General features: G+C 41.3%; 1 protein-coding gene across 2 annotated transcripts in view; it reads right to left on the bottom strand.

Moving 5' to 3' along the window:
• Window positions 1–5,434, bottom strand: part of CDH6 (cadherin 6) — a 102,332-nt gene extending 96,898 nt beyond the window's left edge. For both annotated transcript variants that reach the window (XM_061346683.1, XM_061346684.1), the window contains exon 1: window positions 5,223–5,434. The gene's annotated coding sequence lies outside the window, so the exon portion shown is untranslated. The remainder of the gene's footprint in view (window positions 1–5,222) is intronic.
• Between the last annotated feature and the right edge of the window lie 19,305 nt (window positions 5,435–24,739).

A 24,739-nucleotide genomic window follows, 5' to 3' on the forward strand; every position in this document is an offset into this window, starting at 1 on the left:
TTACAGCACGATAATGGAATTAGTTCAGCTGAGAGGAATTAAGGTATCCAGATAGTACTGGGCCGATCTCATTCATAAAGTGCTCTCTTCTGTGCATTGTGGTGTGTCTCTAGGGAAGAGCTAAGGGGTTACAATGGGTATTTATGTTGCAGATCAAATTTAATAGTCACATTCTGGCTAGAACTAAGCACTTTCTGACTATATATAAGTACATATGTACATCCTGACAAGACAGACTAATTAATCCATAAAATATTTGCCCACAACGCCAGAATAAAGCCATTATAGAACAGGTTACTTAAAACATAGCAAGGTTGGAACTGTTCCTGAATGCAGCCAGATGGAAATGTACATGCTTTTTTGTCTGTGTACTTGGCAAAGAGGAGAATATGGAGATGGTGTCTTGTGGCTGGGTGTGAGGAAAGATAATGCAGTATCAGTGCAATCTTGGATGTTTCAGCACAGTGCTACCAAGTGCACTGGCACTGTCACAGTTAAGCGCTTTTCTACTTAAAGCTTCTTTTTGGAGGTCCAACATCAGAACTCATGAAGGACACCATGCTAGATGTGCCTTTTCCATCCTGGCAGGTCTCCCAGGCTTGCCTCGCCAGAAAGATGCAGTTTCCCTTCCCCATCTGCATTGTTCCTCCCTGCTCCTAAGGGGGTTGCAGCTGCAGGAAAAACTGTCTTTTCTGGCGTTTTTTGAAAAAGGAGAATACTTGAGGAATGGGCAGCTCCATGAGACTGCATGTACTAACCAGTAACATCAATTCACACCACTCAAAGCAGTCCTAAATTACAGTTATCCTAGTTTTTTTCTGGGAATGCTTGTGTTAACAAACGAAAGCATAATCCAAATATTCACAGTATTTTTTGGTCCTTCCAGTGCCAAGTTCACAATTGAGAAAATAAAGTGGAAGAAAATGTTGGCCACCAACAACACTTGGACTAGGTACAGGAGGTGGTCATGGGTGGAAAGACAGGTAACACTGGCTGAAATAGGGAGGGGAAGTCACTAATGGGTAATCAGGATGAGGATGCACAGCAGTGCCCTGGAAAAGCTTAGGAACCCAAGGCTGGATGGACTCCCAACAGATATCGGCCAGTCACTGGGGAAGGATGAGAAAGGAGCTTTTAGGCTGATATTTACGGCAAGAAAAACTCAAATTGAAGTGAAGTAATCAAACTCAAACTTTAAAAATGCTTTTATCTAGCACTTTCTCCACCTAGTTCCACTGCAGCATCACTCACAATACAAACCAGAAAGGATGACTTTTTCTGCTGATGTTTTGCATTAATTATGCATTCTTTGAAGGTGTTTTTCAAACTCAGACAGGGACTAATAATCTGCCCTGTACCTTTTGTTAAGCAATAAAGACAGATAATATCTACGTTTAATCACACTGAATATTCCATCTACATCTTTGCTGTCCCCATCCCAAATGAAAGAAGGAGGGGTGTCATAACACCTTTCTCCTCACCTCTTGAAAGGGCTGCCATGACTAAGCAAGCAGCATGAGCAAACCAGCTGCTACTGGTGTTTTATCTCAACCAAAACACATTTAAACTTGAGAACTGTGTTTATACTTCAAGTTGAATCATGCATAAGAGTCAGCAGAAGAGATTGGGTTTGGCATCACATAGGGACTGTTAACTTCATGTGCAGGATGGGGGACTCACTTTAAAGGTTTATATTGAAAAGGTCCTGAATTTGGCCCCACATGGCAGTCAGGATAATCACAACTAAGTTTAGCAGACCTGTTTCTGAGAGTTATGAAGCCAAGTAATAACTCAGATGAAAACAGAAGCAAACCCTAAATGAGCCAAAGCCTTTTAAGAAATCAGAACAGTTACTGTGGCTAACTGGTCTTTGAGGGGTTAATGAAGAAGCCTCCCTACCACCTAGCTTCCAAGGAACAGTCCCTCCATGGCATTTCCAGCACGCTTATGATAATCAAAAGGTACTGAAAACCAATTCTACTTTATTCTGGTATAATTGCAGCAGAGCCACTAGAGGAATTTCAACCATTATGCAAGATGAGGCACCATCACAGTGGGGCCTGATGTTTCCAGTGGTTCCTACCCACTTGTTTTTATAGATTTCAGCTACCTTTCATTTTAGTAATTAGCCACCATTTCCAAGGAGATCCATAAGCAATTTCCTGCCCATTTTGAGCCATAATGCTACAAGATTGCACTGGAAAGGGAACATAGTTTGAAAGGAGTCAACAAAACGCAGACAGCACACTAAAATTTCAGTTAAGCAGGAAACGGAGCCCACCATTTCATTCAACAACAGATAAATGTTGATGCCCCCTAGATCTGCTTGACCATTACACAGGACACAGGCATCTGCTGGAAAAACCAATAGTAATTCCTTCCAAACCATGAAATACTGCAGGAGTTTATTAATGAGCAGCAGATCGGTGTGCTGAAATCTTCAGTCAAAGCAAAAATGATGTAAAAGACCTTAGGGAATAGTGGATGGGAGGGAGGATCCTTCCTCAAGGAACCCAGTGTGCCTTTGAGTAGAGGGCTGATTGCAGAGAGAAGGTGCTCTGGCAGGGTATCAGCTGGTGAGAGCACAGGCACATTCGTAACTTCTATCAAGTTTGCATTAGTTTCAAGATCTTCAGCAGAAAGAGAAAAAAAAAAAAAAAAACAAACAACCCCACAACATTTTTTAAAGTGTGTGTTTTGCTTTCAAGGAAGTCTCTCAGCTAAATATTATTGAAACAGCAGATGGCAAAATGCAAACTTTATGAAAAGGAAGGCAGCCTTAAGCGGCAGGTTCCCGTTTGCATGGGAAAGCTGTGCAAGGGAGGGAGGGAAGGAAGATGCTGAAGTTAAGATGCATATTTCTAGTTGAACAACTTTGTTAGAAAATGATGACCATGCCTGTAAATGTAATTTTTGGAGTACTGTCATGGAGATGTGCAAGAACTGTGAACTGGTGTGAAAACTAGAATACCTAGAGGTTCTAATAAGTCCCTATGGGGACCTCAGCTCCTTAGATGGCTGCAAAGGATAATTGCAGAGAACTACAACAGGACTAAATCAATGCTATTTTCCCTGGGAAAAAAAAAAAAAAAAAAAAGGTATTGCTGCCTCTGATTACGCTATTCTGAACAGCCTGGCTGCTTTCCCTCTCCCTCACCCATCTCAAAAGTCAACTACAAGCCACTAGAAATATGTCTAGAAAGATTATGGTGCAGCTGAAAGCCAGAAGCATGTGAGGTTATATATTTACTGGTGCTGTGTCAGATAATATCTGACAGAAGAGGAAAAAGGGATTCAGCCCTGCAGTCTCTATTAGCATGTTTGGGCTGTTTAAAGGAGCTATCCAACTGTGTCATTGCTGCCAGGCCTTTAAAACTGTATATATCCATGATAAAGGAATTTACTTAATCTTGATCACAAGCCTCCAAGCCCTACCCAGCTCTCCTGTGACATGCAAACTTATTGTCTTTAAACAGGATTTTCAAAAAAAGGAAATTAATACGGATGCACCATTTCCCATAGCATTATATTGCTCAGGAACAGATCTTAAACAATTTCATGGAATGCTTTAAGTAATACGCAAGCACTTCTGCACAGAACTAACTGCATAATAGAGATCTAAGCCCAGCAAATACATGAGATAAGTCTTTATCTTGATTTGGAGAGTGGAGTGATGTCTCTTTTGATTAAAAACATAGAGGTCTGTATGTTCAAGCAGTTTTATTCCCTTGGAATGATATTATTTCCAAGGTGCTATTATCATAAGGTCTTATGATCAAAGGGAATGGAAATAACCTTGCTCTTGATTGTAGTGTTCCCCTTGCATGTAGGTTCATGCACACAGCAGGATGCATGTACCATCCTCACAAATTCCTGAATAGAAAAGAAGCAACTGTACTCTCTATTCCAGCTGTGCTAGAAGAACAGTAAATTTAGAGAAAGGACCAACCTTACACTCCGTAAGTAATTTTTGCTACACAATCTCCCCTGCAGTGCTGATAGAACTTTAAAATCCATCACCATGCACAAGTACAAGGGAAAAGGTCTCTTATCATCTCAGTGTCTGCAAAAGTAGCAGCTGTGCCATCGTGCTTCAGAGTAATTTCAGTCATTGAACTTCTTGATCCTTGAATGTCATCAAGAGTTACTTAGGTGACCATTCACTTGCACTTACGGAGCACTGCATTTAACTCTCTGTAAAATATGGATTTTATTGCAGCAGTGGCAAGACTTCTTTCCACAGCCACTGACTTCTACTGCTATTGTTTATCTCTCAAGTGAACCTTTTGCATAAGAATACATGTATATAGTATACACACTGTATTGGTTTCCCTGTGTGTGCATGTAGGTGTTGTACACATGTGAATACATAAATCGTTCAATCTATCTGACATACAAAGTATGTTATCAGCTCCTTAGAAACATTCACAACATAACCACATTCAGCACTTTCTTTCTGCAATTATCTAACTTCTCTCCTGTAAAATGCTTGTACGCCTACCCCCTATCTTTCACCACCTCCATCACTCCCCAACCCGTTCTTTTATCAAATCAAAGATTTCACATTTGTCAGATCCTGTAACGTCCCCAGATCTATCCCCTCTGCCCCCTTCTTTCCGCTGCGGGAGCGCCTAATTTCAGCTGTGCTCTACATTCAGCTCTGCACTCTGCCTCGGATTTTGCTCATGATCCGGAGGGTTTTGCCTTGTATCCATTTCACAGCAAGTAGGTAGTGTCAAGAAACCGAGACAGATTTAACTATTATTATTTTCTAGTTATCCATCAAGCTTCTCCTGTTGTATTAGTATTATCATTAGCATTAGTATTGGTATTCTCTTCCAAACGCACACGACCCTCCTCCTGCTCCCATCACCTCCCCTTGACCGAAGAGTCTTGCCGACGACAACAGTTCCCAGGAAAACGCCGCATCCCTCCGCCTGACTTTAAATGACAGCGAGCGCAGTCGCCGCACGCCCCTGAGCCGCCGGGCACTGCGAGGAGCCGCGGGGGGAATACCCCGGAGCGGCAGTGGGGTGCAGAGCCCTCCACAAGACAGCTGCCAACTTTCCCATCCTCCCCCCGTTAATTAGCATTCCCAATGAGCACGGCAAAAAGAATTAAAAAAAAAAAAAAAAAAAAGAAGAAGAAGAAGAAGAGGGAGGGGGGAGGTATCCGACAGTTGAAAGTTGTTCCTGAAGAAGTGCAAAGCCGCATCTCCTTACCGGCAAGCAGGGACGGCGGGCCCGAGCCTCGCCCGGGTCGGCAGCGCGGCGGCGGCGGTGGCTCCCTGGCCCCTTCTCCCCGGTGCTCGCTCAGGCTCCCCGCCTCTCACTGGGGCTCCTTCTCGGCCAGCAGCACTTTTTAACTCCAGCATGCAGGCAGCCCGAGCCGAGGGGGCTCTCTATCTGATTGGTTTCCATTCAGTGCTCCTGATTAATAAAAAAAAAAAAAAAAAAGAAAAAAAAGAAAAAAAAGGAGAGGGGGAGGGAAAGGAGAGGAGGGAAAAAAATCCAAACTCCTCCTTCTCTGCCTGCCTCCCTGGCAGGCGCGCACACACACTCATACACACACTCACACGCACTCCCTGCGCCGGCGCTGCGGATGCCGGAGCGTGGAAGCTGCAGCACTGGGGACGGGGAGGCGCGGAGCGAGCGCGGCCGCGGGGCTGGCTACTCCGTGCGCACAGGAATTTGCAAGTGAATGAGGTGGGAGGGCAGAGGGGGAGGGCTGTGCTAGGGAGCCCCCCTTCCCCCCCGAGAGCCGCTCCGTGCTGGAGGTGGAGAGCAGCCAGCTTCCTCCTAATCGTTGGGTAGTGACAGTAAGAGCAGAATAAAATCGGGGGAGGGGGGGATAAAGAAGAGGGAGAGGCATGCTTCTCTGTTGTAAACTGTGTGTGCTGTGCAGCTTCTCATCCTTGGAGCCGGTTTTAAGTCCCCTTGACACCAAAGATGCCCGGCTAGTCTTTTCCCACACTTCCCAGGAACTTCCTGGACTTGATGAATCAAGAATTTCAGTGAATTATTAATGGAGATGACACTTTGTGGAGGTGATCACATGTAGCGGTTTCTATGTGAATGGAAAGCTGTGGAGGAGGCTTTTCCAGGTGCCTGCCTTTGCCTGGGCCCTGTGCTCCCAGAGGGCTCCCCACTCACGAGGTTATGACTAATCTTAATGCAGAACAAACTGAAATCTCTGCTTTTGCTGTGGGACTCCCAGAGCCCCTCTACACACATGCATGTTTTACAGCCTCCCCCCCCATCTCAAAGTTTAACCTGAAATAAAGCTTTAGGTGTTTTAATCTAATATTAAATGACAAGATGGAAATTGACAATTTATTATTTACCTGACAAGTCCACTCCAATTCAGCTGCAGTGTTCCCTTAAGAATCATGGAAAATGTTGCAAGAAGCTTTTTGCCGTTTGCATCTCACATCTCCAGTCTTAGGTTTGACCTTTATGATGTATTTTTTTCCCCTGCTAGTCAATCTTATGTTTTTTGTTGTTTTGGTTTTTTTTTTTTAATTCCCCCCCCCCCCCCCGTCTCCTTTTCCTCCCTTCCTCCCTTCCTCCTACCCATCTCTCACAATTTCTTCTTGCTGTATATCTTAAGGATGAGTCTGTGCTGGCTCTAAGCCACCTTTGTGTCCTTCTGTTTCAGGACCATTTCAAAGCTTTTAGTTTAATTTAAATACTCCGAGCACCAGCAGTTCAGGTAACAGTTTTGCTGCTTGTGCTGTAATTTCTGCAATGCTGCAGTACTGTCTCCACAGCATAGCTGTTATCCCTGAAACTGGTACTGGGGTCCTTTTTCCTGCAGTCACTGTGTTCAGGAGTTCTTCAGCACTACAACAGGTTTGTGAGGACTGAGTATGACACCTACAAAATCCAAGAGGTATGAAGAGGCTGGATTCTGATTTCCAAATGTTTGTGAACTCTACTTAAGAAAATCACCCAGAAAAGCCACTTAGGTGCCATAGGTACCACTGCCATTTTCATCTTTTCACACAGCTGGAGTTTTGCAGCCTGCAGCTTGCTCTGGTTGCTCTTTTTTGATCTCTAGATCCCTTTTCTTTTTTTTTTTTTTTTTTTAATACCCCTGACAATGACAGGTCAGGAGCTCAGTGAGTATTTGCAGAGTATTCCCATGGGAGCCTTCTGGACACAGTCTATCTCTCCTTTATGACAGACCACATTTCCAGGCTTTCTTTCTTCCTGCCATATTGCATTGTCAACATCTGACTCACTGCCCACTCTGACCCTGAGGTCTCCTTGGGCATTATTCATTCCTGGATGTGTCACATTCTGCTTAGCTTTAATAAAGCTGCTTTTTTATTATCATGATTATTATTTCCTCCAACAGGACAGGGTTATTTTTGTCCAAGATGGGTCTTCAGTATTTTTATCAAAAAGAAAGAGTTTGTACAGGAACTGTTGTGTTCTCCAGAGCCTGTGTGTGAGATTTTTATCTTCCCATTAATTTTATGAATTTGTGGTTGACAATTATAAATCCATAGCTGTGTGAAGAAAACTTTTTTTTTCTTTCATTTTTGAGGAATATTGTCAAGATGGTGCTCTTCCTCCTCAACCCTCTTGTGTTGACAGCTATAATGATATTAGACTTCACAGACTGGATCGGATCATTAGCCCATGAAGTGTTCTATACCTGACACATGAGCAGAGAGAAAGGCTCAGCTAGGATTATGAAAATTAACAAGATCAGCGTTAATTGAAATCAACTTCCCTGTCATGAAGTAAAGAATTTAAGAAGATTCAAAGGAGGACCCAGTGTTTATGAGTCTAGATAAGACTGGAAATGAGAAAAAACTTTTTTTTTTCAGCTCTTGGAACTGTCTAGTATTTGGAAATCAGGATGAGCAGTTCATGTAAAGCATACTGTCTCACACCTATCTTGTCTGCGGCTCTTCTCTGAAGCAAGTATTCCTGTCCATGGACAGACATGGAACTGAATTAGCCAGAATGAATATCCAAAGTGGCAACCTCTTCCTCAGCCATCTCTGTAGAATATGCAAACCCTGCAGACTATGACAGAAATGTTCATGAATCTCAGCCACCAGTGCAAAAACAAAATACAGCATGAGCTAGGAGTATGTTACAGTTTTACTCTGAGCTGCTTAGGCAAAATCCCTTTTCCAAACAATGGAAGATGCCTATGTGGGATTTAAGGACTAAGAACAAAAAATCCTGAAGCTGGTGAAAAGCCACCTATGGTTCACTGCAATCTGCAGTATCTGCGAAACAATCTGAAGGTCTCACTTTGTAACTCCTCACATGAATAAGGCACTTCAGAGTTTTTTCAGCTCTGTTTATTTTACAGAAAAATGGAAGAACTTATTTTGAATTTATAAAGGGGAAACCACAGTCTAAGAGAATTTATTTTCACTCTTTCCTGCTTCTTTTTTTGTTTGTTTGTTTGGTTGGTTGGTTTTTTGTTTGTTTGTTTGTTTATTTCTTTGTTTGCTTGCTTTGGGGGGAGAGATATGGCTATAGAGGAAACATTCCAAAACCAAGAATTACTAGAGTCTTGATTATTGAAGCAAAATTGAAAAAAATTGCATTGAACCTGGTACACAATCAGGTTATGCTAAAATTTGAGGTAGAATAAATTGCTAACTTGGTATCACAACATTACGAATGCTAAATATGGTCACTATCCAGACCTTTAAAAATCCACAGTTTGACACTTATGACCTTCAGTGGTAATGAATTCCACAGGTAACCATATACAGCACAAATGTTTCTTTGTTTACATAATAGCTTTTTAATTTCACCATCAGCTTTATATTAAGAAAACAATGAGCTCTTAGATAGTTTTAAAGATATTTTTCATTTAATCATGCTAATAGAATTAGATTATTTTTTTTTATTTTGCTTTGCCTTTCTTGAATGCCATGTCTCCTAAGTCTCTAAACCCAATCCTATAGATCTGTGTGCAGTAATCAAGGACTAGCAAGGCAATTGTAAAGGGCTGAGATAACATGTCTCATTTTACCATTCCTCAACTGAGACATGCTTCTCATAGGACTGGAACTGACCCTAGGTGTTTTCCTAGTCCTAATCTGTTGTAAACATGAAATAAATAAGTTAGCTCCAACCATTCTCCCTTTTTTTCTTCTGTCCATATTCCTGGTCTGCTCAACCCCTGGAGGAGTGATGGTTCCCATATAGATCCCAGTGATTGCATGCAACCCTGCATTGCATATTTGTTCTCTGAATAGTTTTGTTCTTTATTGACGCTCTTCCTCCAATGAGGCCCCCAAAACTGGAGAAAGCATTTATTCCAGCAAATCCAAGTGCTGTATTCTGAGTTTGTTAGATTTCTAGTCCCTTCTAAAAGCAGATTCTCCTGCAAGGCATGCTAAGGCATGTGAAGAACAAGGAGGTGATTGGTGACAGCCAGCCTGGCTTCATGCTTGTGAGGTGGGCTGATGCCAACCTCATGAAGTTTAACCATGCCAAGTGCAAGGTCCTACACCTGGGTCGGAGCAACCCCAGGCACAGCTACAGGTTGGGCAGAGAAGAGATTCAGAGCAGCCCTGGGGAGAAGGACTTGGGGGTGATGGTTGATAAGAAATTGAACATGAGCCAGCAGTGTGCGCTTGCAGCCCAGAAAGCCAACTGTATCCTGGGCTGCATCAAAAGGAGTGTGACCAGCAAGGTCGAAGGAGGTGATCCTGCCCCTTTATTCTGCTCTTGTGAGACCTCACTTGGAGTATTGTGTGCAGTTCTGATGTCCTCAACATCAAAGGGACATGGATCTGTTGGAACAAGTCCAGAGGAGGGCCACGAGAATGATCAGGGGACTGGAGCACCTCCCATATGAAGACAGGCTGAGAAAGTTGGGGCTGTTCATCCTGGAGAAGAGAAGGCTGCATGGAGACCTCATAGCAGCCTTCCGTATCTGAAGGGGACCTATAGGGATGCTGGGGATGGACTCTTCATTAGGGACTGTAGTGGTAGGACAAGGGGTAATGGGTGAAAACTTAAACAGGGGAAGTTTAGATTGGATATAAGGAGGAAATTCTTTCCTGTTAGGGTGGTGAGGCACTGGAATAGGTTGCCCAGGGAGGTTGTGAATGTTCCATCCCTGGCAGTGTTCAAGGCCAGGTTGGACAAGGCCTTGGGTAATATGGTTTAGAGCGAGGTGTCCCTGCCCATGGCAGGGGGTTGGAACTTGAGGATGTTAAGGTCCTTTCCAACCCTAACTATTCTATGATTCTATGATTCTATGATTCACTAAGGGGAAATCCTGCCTGACCAATTTGGTGGCCTTCTATGATGGGGCCACAGCTGATGATGGACAGCTGTAGAGCAGTTGATGTCATCTACCTGGATCTGTGTAAAGTGTTTGACACTGTCCCACATGACATCCCTGTCTCCAAATTGGAGAGACATCAATTTGATGAATGGACCACTCGGTGGATAAAGAACTCGCTGGATGGCCGCACACAAAGAGTTGTGGTCAATGGCTCAATGTCCAGCTGGAGACCTGTAATGCTGGTGTCCCTCAGGGATCGGTGTTGGGACTGGTCTTGTTTAACATCTTCATCGCTGATATTGACAGTGGGATTGAGTGCACCCTCAGCAAGTTTGCCGATGACACCAAGCTGTGTGGTTCGGTTGATACGCTGGAGGGAAGGAATGCCATCCAGAGGGACCTTGACATGCTTGTGAGGTGGGCTGATGCCAACCTCATGAAGTTTAACCATGCCAAGTGCAAGGTCCTACACCTGGGTCGGAGCAACCCCAGGCACAGCTACAGGTTGGGCAGAGAAGAGATTCAGAGCAGCCCTGCAGAGAAGGACTTGGGGGTGATGGTTGATAAGAAATTGAACATGAGCCAGCAGTGTGCGCTTGCAGCCCAGAAAGCCAACTGTATCCTGGGCTGCATCAAAAGGAGTGTGACCAGCAAGGTCGAAGGAGGTGATCCTGCCCCTTTATTCTGCTCTTGTGAGACCTCACTTGGAGTATTGTGTGCAGTTCTGATGTCCTCAACATCAAAGGGACATGGATCTGTTGGAACAAGTCCAGAGGAGGGCCACGAGAATGATCAGGGGACTGGAGCACCTCCCATATGAAGACAGGCTGAGAAAGTTGGGGCTGTTCATCCTGGAGAAGAGAAGGCTGCATGGAGACCTCATAGCAGCCTTCCGTATCTGAAGGGGACCTATAGGGATGCTGGGGATGGACTCTTCATTAGGGACTGTAGTGGTAGGACAAGGGGTAATGGGTGAAAACTTAAACAGGGGAAGTTTAGATTGGATATAAGGAGGAAATTCTTTCCTGTTAGGGTGGTGAGGCACTGGAATAGGTTGCCCAGGGAGGTTGTGAATGTTCCATCCCTGGCAGTGTTCAAGGCCAGGTTGGACAAGGCCTTGGGTAATATGGTTTAGAGCGAGGTGTCCCTGCCCATGGCAGGGGGTTGGAACTTGAGGATGTTAAGGTCCTTTCCAACCATAACTATTCTATGATTCTATTCTAAGAAAATCAGGTGATGGCTTGATTGCTAGCTTCATAAGCCACATGAGGAACTACTCAATTTTTGCCTATTTCATAGATATTTTAAGGTGAAAGAGATTCCCATTGCAAAGTGCAAATGAAGAAGCAAAATTTGCAACAGAGCTTGCTTATTTCGTGGAAACATTATGAAACCTGCCTGTTTTTTCTTAGCTTGCTGTCTAACCTCTCAGCTGCTTCCCAAGCAGGGAACCTGGAACTGCAAATTCTTGCAGTTTTATGACTTCTTGATGTCTGTCTTTCCCCATTTCAGTGTTAAAAGTCAGGAAATGAAGGTAATTAGAAAATAGTAATAAATTTTTTTGTTTATCTTTGACATAGTTGTATTTATTCATTAATAGTGTAGATCATTAAAAAAAAATAAATTTCTGTCTTCTTCTTGTGGCTGAAGATGAGAATTTGTTTTAAAAAGTGTTCCAGAAATTAAATTTTCCAGTCAACTACTATGATAGCTACTCCTCTGCTACTCTGTGTCCGTCTCAGCTGTTGTAAATAGCACCATTTTTCTTCAAGAATTAGCTATTACTTCTGAATTGAACAATCCTGATGACTGTGGTCTTCCACCAGTTTTTCTTTCTGGTTTCTAGTCCATGTCTTTTTTTGCCTAGGGATGACAAAAACAATCTCATTTTGAGCAAAACTCATGCTGAAACAGATATTTTCAAAACTGTCATATACCTCTGAATTTCTTACCTCTCTTAATTCCAGTGGTATTAAAATATCACAAGAATAGCTGTTGTTCTCTTGCTTGTGGAGTCAGTAATTACAGAATTGTGTTGTGGAAGTAGCAAGCTAAAGTGTGGCAGGTTAATTTTCACAGACATCTAGCAAAGGTATGTTCAGCTGAACCGAACTTTTGCATTTCAGGGTTTACCCCTCATTCTTTGCAAACTACAAGGAAACTGCTGTTAAGAATGGCAGTAAGAGAGTACCTTCACCTCTGCACTAACAATATGTCTGATTGATCATTCCTCACAGAAGCATAAAAATGTCAGCATAACAAATAAGACGGGTAAATAGCAGCTAATACCTTGGGAGTTTCATTGCCTCAACAGGTACATGAAGTTATAATTGCTCTAATAAGCACTCCCACAAGCAGTTAGCTTGCTATAGAAGAAGCCTGAAAGGACAAAAAGCATTGTTCCATTCAAAACGCCATAGAGATCAAATACATCACAACCAATATGGTCTTTAAAACCAAAAGCCTGCATCATTAGGATAAGTGAGGAGCCAACACACATCTGCATGCATGAGATAGCAGCAAATGGAAAATCAGATTCTACCCCTCTAGCTGAATAATCATTATACAATAAAATCAGTTCATGACCAAATTTCAACTGTAAGTCATTTGGCTGCAGCCAGAATCTTGATAGCTTCACTGTAACTGATAAGAAATGTTATCACTGATCCTCTGATACTGTTGTTGTAAGAGTTTTTAGTCAGAGGCAGTAGTCAGAATCTGTAGATGCTACTTCTTTCCACATGTGATATTATTGCTCTAAAATTAGAAGGCAATACCATTTTGCCAGCTCTCAAATTTTTGGATGCTCTGGGAATATTTTGCAAAGTGCCTAAATACATAAGTATTTTTCAATAAATATTTTATTTTCCAAAAAAACCTCCCTTTAATTTATTGTGGAACCCACACAATTCTTCTACAAGGTTACATTTGCTATCAAAATGCCTCACTTTGGTCATGAAACCTGTTATTTATTCGTGTGAAGCTGATACTCTTACTGGTCCCCTGTCTGTTTGTTTCCATCAATTCTCCCTTCTCTTAGGGCTCAAATTTTTTGTGTAAGTTACCATGGTTTAACCAGTTACTCCTCAATGCCTGAGTGACAGAAACTGTGTATACTTCCAAATGTTACAGAACACCATGTAATTTGACTTTATCAATCCCTTTTCACTGTGGACCGTGCTAAAAAGAATTGTCTTCCATTTGTTCCTGGCTAAGAGTGCCTATATGAACAGTTACTATGCTTGAATGAACATAGGCTACTTGCTGTGCAGTAATAACCTGCTTGTGAGCCTGATACGAGCATACTTTATATTTTAATAATCTCTGGAGAATTGACTGTCTTTTCTGCCCCTGCTTGCACACCACCTAGTACAATAAGCAAAAATGCACTAGACAAATTAATGCCAATAATTAATACATCAAAATCACAGTATAATTTTCAGTAGTACACACACACATAGGTCCACTCACAGGCTTTCTGGCCTGGAGGGTTTGTCACCTAAATAAAGCTGAAAGGTAAATTTTGAAAAGGAAAATGAAGAGATGAAGTGAGTTAAACTTCACGCAGCAGGTCGGTTTAGATCTGGAGATAAAATCCAGACCTGATTCCTACTCTACCCCAGCTCACACATGTGTCTTATCCTCTTACTCACAGTGCCTGCCACATCTTGTTCCTATCAAAAGTTTCAATCCAGGCACATCTTTCTCATTTCTCAGATAAGTATTGTTGAGATCCACAGGTCACTCCCTCCACCTAGCTGATCAGTCAGTTCCTCCTTCTCAGGATTATGACTTAGTCCAAATCTTCATCTTTCCTGATAACACTACTGTTGCATATACCTGTCTTTGTTAGATTAGGTAATCTACACAAGGAATAGTACATCTTTTTTGAGTAGTTTTCTAAAGTGTGTTCTCTGCTTTCCCGTCCCCTCCAGTTTTTGATTCATATAGTCCTGAGTATATTCCTTGCATGTCTGCAAGAATCTATGTGGTCACACAGGGCTGAAGTCTGCAACACACACCTTACACTGAGGTTACAATGCACATAGATTTTTCTTAACAAAGCACTTCAAGTCATCTTTACTCCCTCTGCCTGCGGGCTAGTCACTCCTGCCTTTGCCTCAGCTCACCTCCCTCCAGAGTTTTGGCATTGAAAACATCTGCAAGGTGTGCTGTAACCTGGTCACAGAAATTGATGTGTTTAAAAATGACTGTTGCCAAAGTTAGGTTTATAATTTAGATTATTTGAGTCACCTATTGGAGTGTAAATGTGAGGAAATGGTGAACTACTGCATCTCTCTGTGTGTGCAGAAGAGTGGTGGTTGGAAGTGGTTGCGGGAAACTACTTAAATGATTATGTGGTTGCAAAAAAATGTAGCATCACATTATACCTTAAAGAAACATTCCGTTTTCAGGAGAAATTATATAGCAGCATAGTAATAAAAATGATGAAAAGTCCCCCAGGTCATTTGTGAAAGATATTTCTCTAACTATATACAGAATTTGCAAAGTGAGCTGGAGTTCTGTATTAGCATTTACTTGAGCTAATCAGCAAATCTGCTACTGCCCTTCTGCTTGCCAACTGATACTGTCATCTCAAATAAAACAAATACCCTTTACCCCACAGCTTTGTGGGTTCTCTATATGCCACTGAATCTAAGCAATATAACTTGATGTTCCAGTTGCTTGGCTGAAGTTCTTGATTAAATTTATTAATTAATTTTATTAATTTATTAAATATGGGGTATTTTATTTTACCCCACAATATGTTTTATTTTTTCTTCCTTCTTTTTGGAATTCCTCTCATCGTCTTCTTCACAAAAGCCTTCATCTGAAGAGTGGAAATTAGAGCTCCTTGTGCCTAGCTTTAAAACATCAAGATGGACTAGTCATTAGAGACCTCTTTGTGATCCCAGTTTTGGAGTCCAGTTGTCAGAACATTTTAATAACTTTCTTGTCCCTGCCTTTTGGAGATGTAAAAGCTGTGTTACTATAGGAGAGTGACACTAATTTAAGTATGCATCTTAAGAAGGTGGGGGTATTCTGAATTTAAATTGTTATCTAAACTTCATATGAAGGTGCGATTTCCACTAAAAGGGTAGGAATGCGTGTGCAGTGTTTATAAATGCACGTTTGCCAGGAGGCTACAGCATTTTTTAAATTTCCAGCTCATTTGCTTCCATGATGGTTGCTTTTAACCCCTCATTTTAATCCTTCAGCACTACTTACACAATTGCCCAGTCGTCTTACATCCTCTATCCCCCATGCCCTGACCCTTTCAGGGAACTTGTACAAAATAGGAACCAAAAAATTGTTTAACAATTTTTTATACCCCCTTGCATGAGGAGTTGCACAACTACACCTATGGGTGACATTAGTACAGTCCCTAAGGATGTGGCAACTCAGTGCAGGTTGCCATGAAATGCAAAGGAAATACTGAAACTCATAATGGAGCTGGGTACTCAGCCCAGTATTAATATAATTCGGGGTCTTTTTTCATTAAATGAAGAAAAACATTCTCTCTGCTGTAAAGGATTTCCAGTAAGAAGGAGAAGCAGCAAACCTTAATTTTACATTCTTTAAGTATAGCCCCCACTAGAAAAGAGCAGACTGCCAGGACCTTTTTTATTTACTTTCTCAGAAGCAAACTGTGATAGTAATTCACATGGTAACTAATACACTAGCTTCTGCGTTTCACTTTATCCTCCTCTTGTAACTATTTTAGGAACTGCAATGCTGTGGGATATACCTAGTTCTCGTTAATAGGTACTGTACTGAAAAGGAGAAAGCTAAACATCCTCTACTTGTTCCCTTTCTAATCTTTTATTCAGTGGGCCTTCTAGCAGAGTGGGAAACAATTTAGCAGGAATTAGAGCAATTCAAGTGGGCTTTGTAATAAAAAAAATATCTTGTAGTTGACTAACAAACACTCATGATAAAAAAAACCAGGTAGTTTTATCTAAGACAGTAGAAGAAGACAGTAGCTCTTTGGGACTCCTGTTGGAAATGTTAGTTTATTGACCTAAGTCATAGCTCTGCAAATTAATTAGAAATAGATTGAACTTTGGGCATCTGAGTAGTCCTTCCAAGGCTGGAATGACACTCTTGTGTCTTCATTGAATCAGGGTTTGAGATGCTATGGGAGATCATCAGCACTACAGTAAGTCACTTATGGACTATAAAGAGTTAAAAATCCTGTTCAAATGTTCTCTTTGAATGTGGTGAAGAAATATTTCCTGAACCCACAGGCCTTGTTTCACACTTGAAATACTGCATAGCCCATTTGAATATTTTTGTAGTGCTTAATATTAGCATCTCTCACACAGTTTACATTTACTTTGACTTATGGAGGTCCCACTGTGGAGGACTGGGGAAAACTAAAGTTCTGTATTAGTAAGCCCATGACAGAAAAAGAGGCAATTATCTCTAACTTTAAAAGCTCCAAAGTGTAATTCTTGCAATTAATTCCTACAAGGTTCAGAGAATCTAGGCTGGATTTGGCTTGTGGTAGATATTTACATTCTCTTTGGATGAGCTATATATTTATATATAAGAAAAGTGGTTTCAGTAATGATCTTCTACTTAAACTTGCAAATCAAATAGACCCTATGGGACATCTGATGTAAATTAGTGAACTGTTCCTAAAGGTCCAGCAGAGTACCCGAAGATATGGTTAAAAATAGGTTTTGTGCATGCCTTTGACTCAAAAAAACCCCAAGTTTATAAAGCTCTTTTTTTTTCTGTTTTCTCCCATAAGATTAGTTATGTGTTAGCTGAACACTGCAGTAGGGGAAATACCCAACTGTTGTGAGATATAAAAATAGCCTGATATAACATGCACCTGATAAGAACATAACCTGCAGGAGCAGTTGCAGCGGAGCCTTAGGAGAAAGACATAATTTATAATTGGCCACTGTTCATCTGACAAAAAAGAGAAATTCAGAGTTCAAAAGGGACTTCAAAATGTGAATCTGTCAGAGTCTGTGCATTGTATTTGCTTTGGATAGTGCATTAATATCTCTAGCAAACCTTATACTATTTTGAGTGGTGGAGGTCCTACTGTGTGGGACTGGGAAAAAGAAAAAAAAGTTCTGTATTAGTAAGCATCTGACTGGAAAAAAGGCAATTATCTCTTTCTTTAAGAGCTACAAAGTGCAGTGGTGGTAGCTTCTGACAAGAGTAAACTAGATGTGCGCAGCTTAAAGGCAAACTGAGGACATGCAGATGAAAAGTTCAGCCCTCTCTTCCTTCCCCCTCCTTTCTTCACCCACCCCTGTGATCTTTTTGCTACAGTTTGTGAGAAAATCTGGGGCACTTGTTTCTTTTATTTCTTCCAGATGGTTATTTTATCTTCATTTTTGGTAGCGTGGTAATGATATCCGGTGGCTGCTTAGATGAATCACTGATAGATATTCCTTAGGGATATTCCAGAAAAATGCATCCTAGCTAGGACTTATTTCCTAAATCACAGCATGAATTTGAAACCTATATAGTCTGCCAGCAGTAGTCAGCTCCTATCACTGGTCACGTTTCCATTATTTCCTCCCTGGAATTCTTCAAGCCTTCTATTTTCTCCACCCCACCAGCATTTAAAGGCTGCAATGAATCTCATATATACATATGAAGGTGAGAACACACAGACAATCCTTTCTTACCTTTGTATTTTATCTTCAGAAGATTACTTTTTTGCACTCACTGGCTTGGTTTGGGATTTACAAGATGCTTCCATTATTATTTTTATTGGGTACTTCAAAAGAGAAAAACTGGCTAGGCATTTCTCTTATTTGAAATCTGCAAGAAGTAGAGACATAGTCAACAGAAAAAGAAAGGATAGGGAATATTATAATGAAAAGGCAAGTGATGTTTATTCAGGGATCTCGAATCTTGAAATCAAAAGTGATGTGTTCAAAGGCTCCACATCAGTTAATGAGGTGAATGCTGCTGCTGTATTTGGTGACTGCTTCTGAAAGTGCAAAAGAATCTCCCCAAAGCGCAGGTTGCGTCATGAAATTACCTAAGAGCTATGGAGGGGGTTTGTCCTATTATTTCTGAACCATCCATGTGTATTTGCACCATGCTAGTAGCGACCAGGACTGGTTTTAAACTAGGAACACTTTGTTGCAGAAGCTGCTCCAGGCATGTCACAATATCTCACTGAAAAAATCTCCCAGCAGCGCCGTTACCTTGTATGGGCAGGTTCCTCTCCCAGCTCAGCTTTTGGAGTGGCAGAGCACATCAGAGCTCCCCTCTCAGAAGACCTTTCCAGTTGGGCTTCGCTGCTGGTGTCAGCTGCTTTTAGAAAGCAATCCATCTTTGCTTTCCCTCTGTGGGCAAATTTCTAAAGAAAAACACCTTCAGAGCTGGATGAAAATCGTTTCCTAAACCAGCAAGACAATGTATCTGTTACTGTAAGCAATACTAAGAGCTCCCATGGCCAAGTTTTAAGTGATGTTGAGTGAGTGCTGCTGGCTTATTCATATGCACCCATCCTGCCACCTTGGATACTGCTGGCACACAGCTTGGGTGAGCAAGGTGTGAGGCACAGGGAGGGAGTGAGGCTGTCTTCATCCTGGCCTGTAATTCTGCACTCATAAGAAATGGATCTGGGCAGCTGGATAGCTTCACAACAGGCATCTGGCCTGCTTCAAGAACAAACTCAGAGCTGCATATACTTTCGTTGTTGAACTAGAGCACAGACTCATAGTAAGGGAGGATGCTGTGTGTTGGTACAATGGCTGAACGCTGGCTATAGGGCAATAGACAACTGCCAATGCAGCCAACTGATAAAAAAAACCCCAAAACATTCACCTGTCAAAACTGGCACAGTGAATTAATACCCAAACAACTCTCTACATCCAAGACCTGTGATGAACTCTGAAACCAAATGCCCTGTATTGCAAAAACACATTATTGGTGGGATTTCTCGGTAAAAGCCATACAGCTTCATATGGCTGCAGTGGCTGAGGGTGCATGTTATATTTGGGGAGAATTCTTGGGAAGTCCTGAAGACTTCATTGCAGTTCCTGTCCCAACTCTCCCAGCTGTGCTGACACAGCTCAGTGAAACCAGCAAGCTAGGTCACTGAAGTTAGTTTGCTGTTACTTTCCAAAGTTACCATTAATCCAAAGCATTTGAGTGATCTGGTTTACAGAGCACTCAGTAAACACTTGCCATGGCACACCAGGGAGAGTAAGGCTGCAGGGTGAGGTGAGAGGCAGAGTGCGTAACTACACTGAGCCAACTGCTCTGTTTTGAGCTCTCTGGCAATCCCTCCGTGTCAGACTTGAAGAATATAGTGTGTATTTTGCAGCATTGCCCCCAGTGGTATGAGTATCTTAGGAACAGTGTACTGTTAAGCTAGCACTTCTAACCAAGCAGTCTTCATCTTAAAATAGACAGAGGAAGCTAGAAGATGCTTGTTTACAGTAAAACAAAAGCTTTAGAGTGGGCAAATTCGTCTTGTGGTGTTTAATTTGTGATTCAGGCTCATCTATGATTGTCTCTGTTTCTCTGCAATTAAGAGCATGTAAGTGCACACAAACATTTGGATTAGTCAGACTTGGGTGCAAAACTTCTCTTGCTTTTCAGTGTCATCTGGGGGCTAAACTGTTTAAACTTCCTTTAAAAGCAACCCCAGGATTTAAGGTGGTTTTTTTCTCGTTTTTGGTTGGTTGCTTGGTTGTTTTTGGTTGGTTGGTTTTTTATTGTGGGTTTTTTGTTGGGTTGGTGGGTTTTTTTGGTGCCTAGTTTTTGTATTATAGGGCTCAAGTAAATATCATACAGTTCTCCCACAAGTATTGCAATAATAATTCCATATAGTATTGGCACTTCAGTAGCAAAAAAGGCCACATAATTTTTAGCAGATCTTAGCTAACTAGGATACTTGCAGGGTGCCAAGATCAAAATCTTGTGTTATTTTCTCTGGGAGAAAGCCCCAGTGAAGTCACATTACATTACCCTCTGCTGGGAATTTTCTTTCTCATGTCTCCTGCTTCTGACTAAAAAGTTTATAAGTTGGGTGTTCAGTGTCCCACAGAATTAATGCCAGACTAGAAAACAGCGATTTCTATTTATTTTAATCAACTCTATAGCAGTTTGGTTCATCATCCTTTCAATGAGAGAATTATTTATCCCATTTTTGTTATTAGATCTCAAATTAGTATTTTCCAGGGCAGGCACAAAAATTAATTGGTATAATAAATGTACTTATATTTGCTGATGTATTTTAGCATACTACAATTCCGATACAATGCATATGACTAGTATTTAATAAAAGTTTACCTAATGGAACATATACTAAAATGATTTTTTTCTTTTTTCTATTTTTTGTTTGGATGCAACTATAGTGATGTGATTTCTCTTGTCATATTTTCCTCTGTCTTTCTAGGCCTTTATACTGCTGATGAGCAGAAGGCAGAGGAGATAAGGTCACTCTTCCTGTATCACTAGCATCAGCAGTAACTGATGTAGTTGCCACAGAAATAATAGTATTTTTGTTTCTTCTCTCCTCTGAGACCATAAAGAAACTCTTCTGAATTTTAAAAGGCTCAAAGTGTCTGTCTGGTATGTACAGAAAGGCCTCTGTCATCTTGTGTCTTCCTCCTTAATATTGAAAGTAGCTGCCAGAATCATAAGCCCAGCATGGTGGCAATTACCTCACACAGTGACTCCGTTTATTTTGTTTGCATGGAGCTTTGAAGTCAGATCTCCATTGTTTTTTATTCAGGAGAAAATCACTGACTTTCAAGACTTCACCTTCAAACACTGAGTTATCCAAGATGTGGGATCAAAACCATGGTGTGGAGCAGGCAAAAGCTGAGAAACACAAATGTGATGTTTCCTAATGGGATGTTTGGATGTCTAGAAAGTTGAACAGTAGACACCCTTTTTTTTTTCCTTCTCCATGCTTTGCTCCCTGCTACTCTGTAGGTGGCAGATACATTGCTAGCCATCCATGCCCATGATGTGTCATCTGTAGTTAGAAGGTGTTCTTGGGCTGCAAGACACTCTTGCGTTATTTGCTTTCTAATCACAGAAAAATGACTACTTTGTAGTGGAGAACAAAATGTTTTTCTTTCTGTCTTTCCTTATTACCTTACCACAATGTTTTTGGAAACGTGTTTTCTCTGGAACAGACTCATCGGTGAGGAGCAAATCTGTATCATTGTTTTGTATCCATTATTTCCTACTGCTACTGTGTAGATGACCTCAAAAAAAAAAAAAAAAAAGAAGAAAAAAAAACCAAAACCAACCAAACCCAGGTTTGATTTGCAAATGTAGTAACCATACTTTCTTTATTTACAGTTTTCATTGCAGTTTGAAAGACCAGTGTTTGCTCCAGTTATTACCAATCCCATTTTCCAGATCAGGGCAGGATCCAAGGGGGGCTTATCAATGTATATATTATAAATACTTGAAGGGAGACTGCACAGAAGATGTAGCCAGGCTCTTCTCAGTGTTGTCCAGTAGCAGGACCAGAGGCAGTGGGTCCAAACTGAAAAACAAGAGGTTCCCTCTGAATATCAGGAAACACTTTTTCGCTGTGAAGATGACCAAGCACTGACACAGGTTGCCCATGGAGGTTATGGAGTCTCCATCCTTGGATATATTCAAAAGCCATCTGGACATGGACATGGTGCTGGGCAACTGGATGTAGGTGCCCCTGCCTGAGCTGAGATTGCTAGACCAGATGACCTCCAGAGGCCCCTTCCAATCTCAACCATTCTGTGATTCTGTGACTCCTTGAACTGGTTATTCTCCTAGAAGGTCTAGATATCTACTGTTTAAACAGACATAAACCATTTATAGTTATGCAAATTAGACTGTTTCAAAACATTACTCCTGAAAAACTGTCACACAGATAAATGTTTCTGTCATTTGCCAGAGCAAGTCTGTGTCTTCCCTTCTGCCCTGACAGTGCATGAAATTAAAGGGCATTTCAATCTTGCAATAATGTTTAATGAGCATCAAGACTTTTCCGGTTCCTTTGGTCATTACCAGTTACAGTTCAGTCCATTATTAGTAGTTTGTTCAGGTACAGGAACAATGGGTAAAGTTGCACATAGAACCAGCAAACCTTATTGTTGAGAAGATGCAATTCCACATACTTCAGGGCAGTTGAATGGAGATAAGGTTACCCAGGTCCCTTTCCTACTCCCGGTCCTGCAGGAAGGGTTGTTTCATAGCATAAATAGGAACTCGCAATGCCACTGTGGAAGGAGTAGCATCTGGCCAAAGAGTGCAATGCACAGTACTTCAGCAGTTACCATTATCTTTCAGCTGTCACCAGCCATAGGAAATGGAAAAACACTTCCCCTGTCTCAAGCTCTTAGGAATCAGGCTGTAGGATTATATGGCACAGTGAGCTGAACAACACAATTTTTATTTTTTTTTTTTTTTAAATGCAGCTCTATCATTTCCAACCATAAATTTAAGTGGAAAGTTTAAGAATAGGAGACTGCTAAAAATCTGGTGTTTTGAACATTATTCATTTTGCTTATTATTGAAAGTAAAAGGAATTGTGAGCTAAACAGGGATCTCAATTGTGAAAAAAAAATTGGTCTATCTATTTGCATGGGTAATATCATCATAATATCTGAGCAGTTTACGGGTATTACGAATTTTCTCAGTTCACCATAGCTTCATCAGAAAAAGTTCTGTTCTGTTCTGTTCTGAAGTGGGAGCAGTTATCAAGCTCACTAAAGGTGTGAACAGTTCTGCCACTGAACTACGTATAAATTTGGCTATTGTAGGAGTTGGCTGTTGCCCCTAACATTAGGAGACTATTAGCCACATACAGCCAAAGACAAGTAGGCATGATGGAATGAAAAGAGTATGAACATTTATAATATTTTTCATTTTTCTTCTCAACAGAGTCACTGCAACTGTGCCTTAGAGACTTTTTGCCCCATAGGATCATCATCTAGACTGCAAAAGGTGGGATGTGAAGTGTTTGCTTTATGTTAGGTCATGGTCCTGTATGAAGAGATTTAAGGGCAAGAGGAAACCCTTAGTAGGGAAGCAGAAGGTTGTTTCTTTCTTGTGATGAACTGAGGCTATTCAGAGAGACGAGACTCTGGACAATGGGGCAGGTTCAAGGGACTCTTTGCACACCTGAGAAGGAGCAGGAGCAAACACAGTGCCAAGCCTCAGAGATAATGAAGTAAAAAGACATTTCCTGGTTACCAGTGGGCATGGTATATTGTTTTCTGCATCTCTGAATGGATGGACTGAAATCAAACCTGGAGACATGGAGCTCTCTAAGTACACACGTCAATGCGATGGAGATTTGAATCTATCCCCCTTTATTTCCCTTCTGTCTTGCCAATTCTTTTGGTAACTGCACTTGACAGGTTCAAATTTATGCTGGGTTTCCTGTATTTTAGAAAGTTTGTCTTAGTTCATACTTTAATCAAAATTCACCCTTAAGCTTACAAGCCATTTTAATTTTTTTGGGAGTTCACCTCAAGCTAAAATGTAGGTAGAGCACCCTCAAACTCTCTTTTCACACTGCAGGTGTTCAAAACAAACTTTCCCATAAACTATAGTAGTATCAATAAAAACAAGAAAAAAGAAAAACTTGAAGGAAATTGCATAGGTGTGATACAAGTATATGCACACTTCCATAATGAGAACAACTAATTTCAGATAAATTGTTTTGAGCAAACTGTGCTAATTCTGTACATGTCTGTCAGTTTGTAGTGATTCACAAACTTCTGGGCTTTCAGACAGGAGCCAATTTTTTTTCTGTTTGTGTGTCTTTTCCCTGCATGATGTGTTCAACTACTTTGAAACAAGCAAATTCTGGGTACCAAAATATTATACATCAGAAACTAGAAAAGGTGAAAAGTGTTTTTATAGTGCATGTGTTCTCACTGTTACCCTGGTTTCAAATGCAGAGATAACAAGCAGTTGAAAGAGAAAGGGAAAAGGCACTGGTAGTGGAGGTGGAAGGATGCAATGGTAGCCTGGCAGTGCCACTGGAGGTTAGAAGGCACCACTGGTGTTTCTGCAATGTGCAGATTTTGAGTGTTTTCAGGTATTGCCGGTTTTGCCAGCTGAGCTGAAGTGGGTATCCAGAACCCAGAGCAGGTGGCAAGCATACTTCACTGTAGCTTATCCAGTTGTGTTTTCCTAGCTCATCATATGCAGGCTGGCCCATATGGGTGAACATGTGCTGCAGTCACACATCTCAGTATCACCAAGCTCTGCAAAGAGGACTGGGATTAGAGAGAATGGATGAGAGAAAGAGGAGATGGAAGTATGTGAATTTGTATTCAGACTTTATTCAGTACTTCAAATTCACTAGTACTGTTGCATTGACTACATCTGATACATAATCATCAAAGGACTACTTTGGATGGGAGTCAATTCATTGTAGATGAATAACCTACACTGACCTCCATGTTAATATATCAAGTTTAATATGTCTGGTATTCATATCAGTTGGGTAAAAACTAGACTG

Source organism: Neopsephotus bourkii, unplaced genomic scaffold (genome assembly GCF_033783945.1).
Source record: "Neopsephotus bourkii isolate Nb327-2 ecotype Australia unplaced genomic scaffold, CSIRO-AGI_Nbou_v1 NB_272, whole genome shotgun sequence".
Taxonomy (NCBI): Eukaryota; Metazoa; Chordata; class Aves; order Psittaciformes; family Psittacidae; genus Neopsephotus; species Neopsephotus bourkii.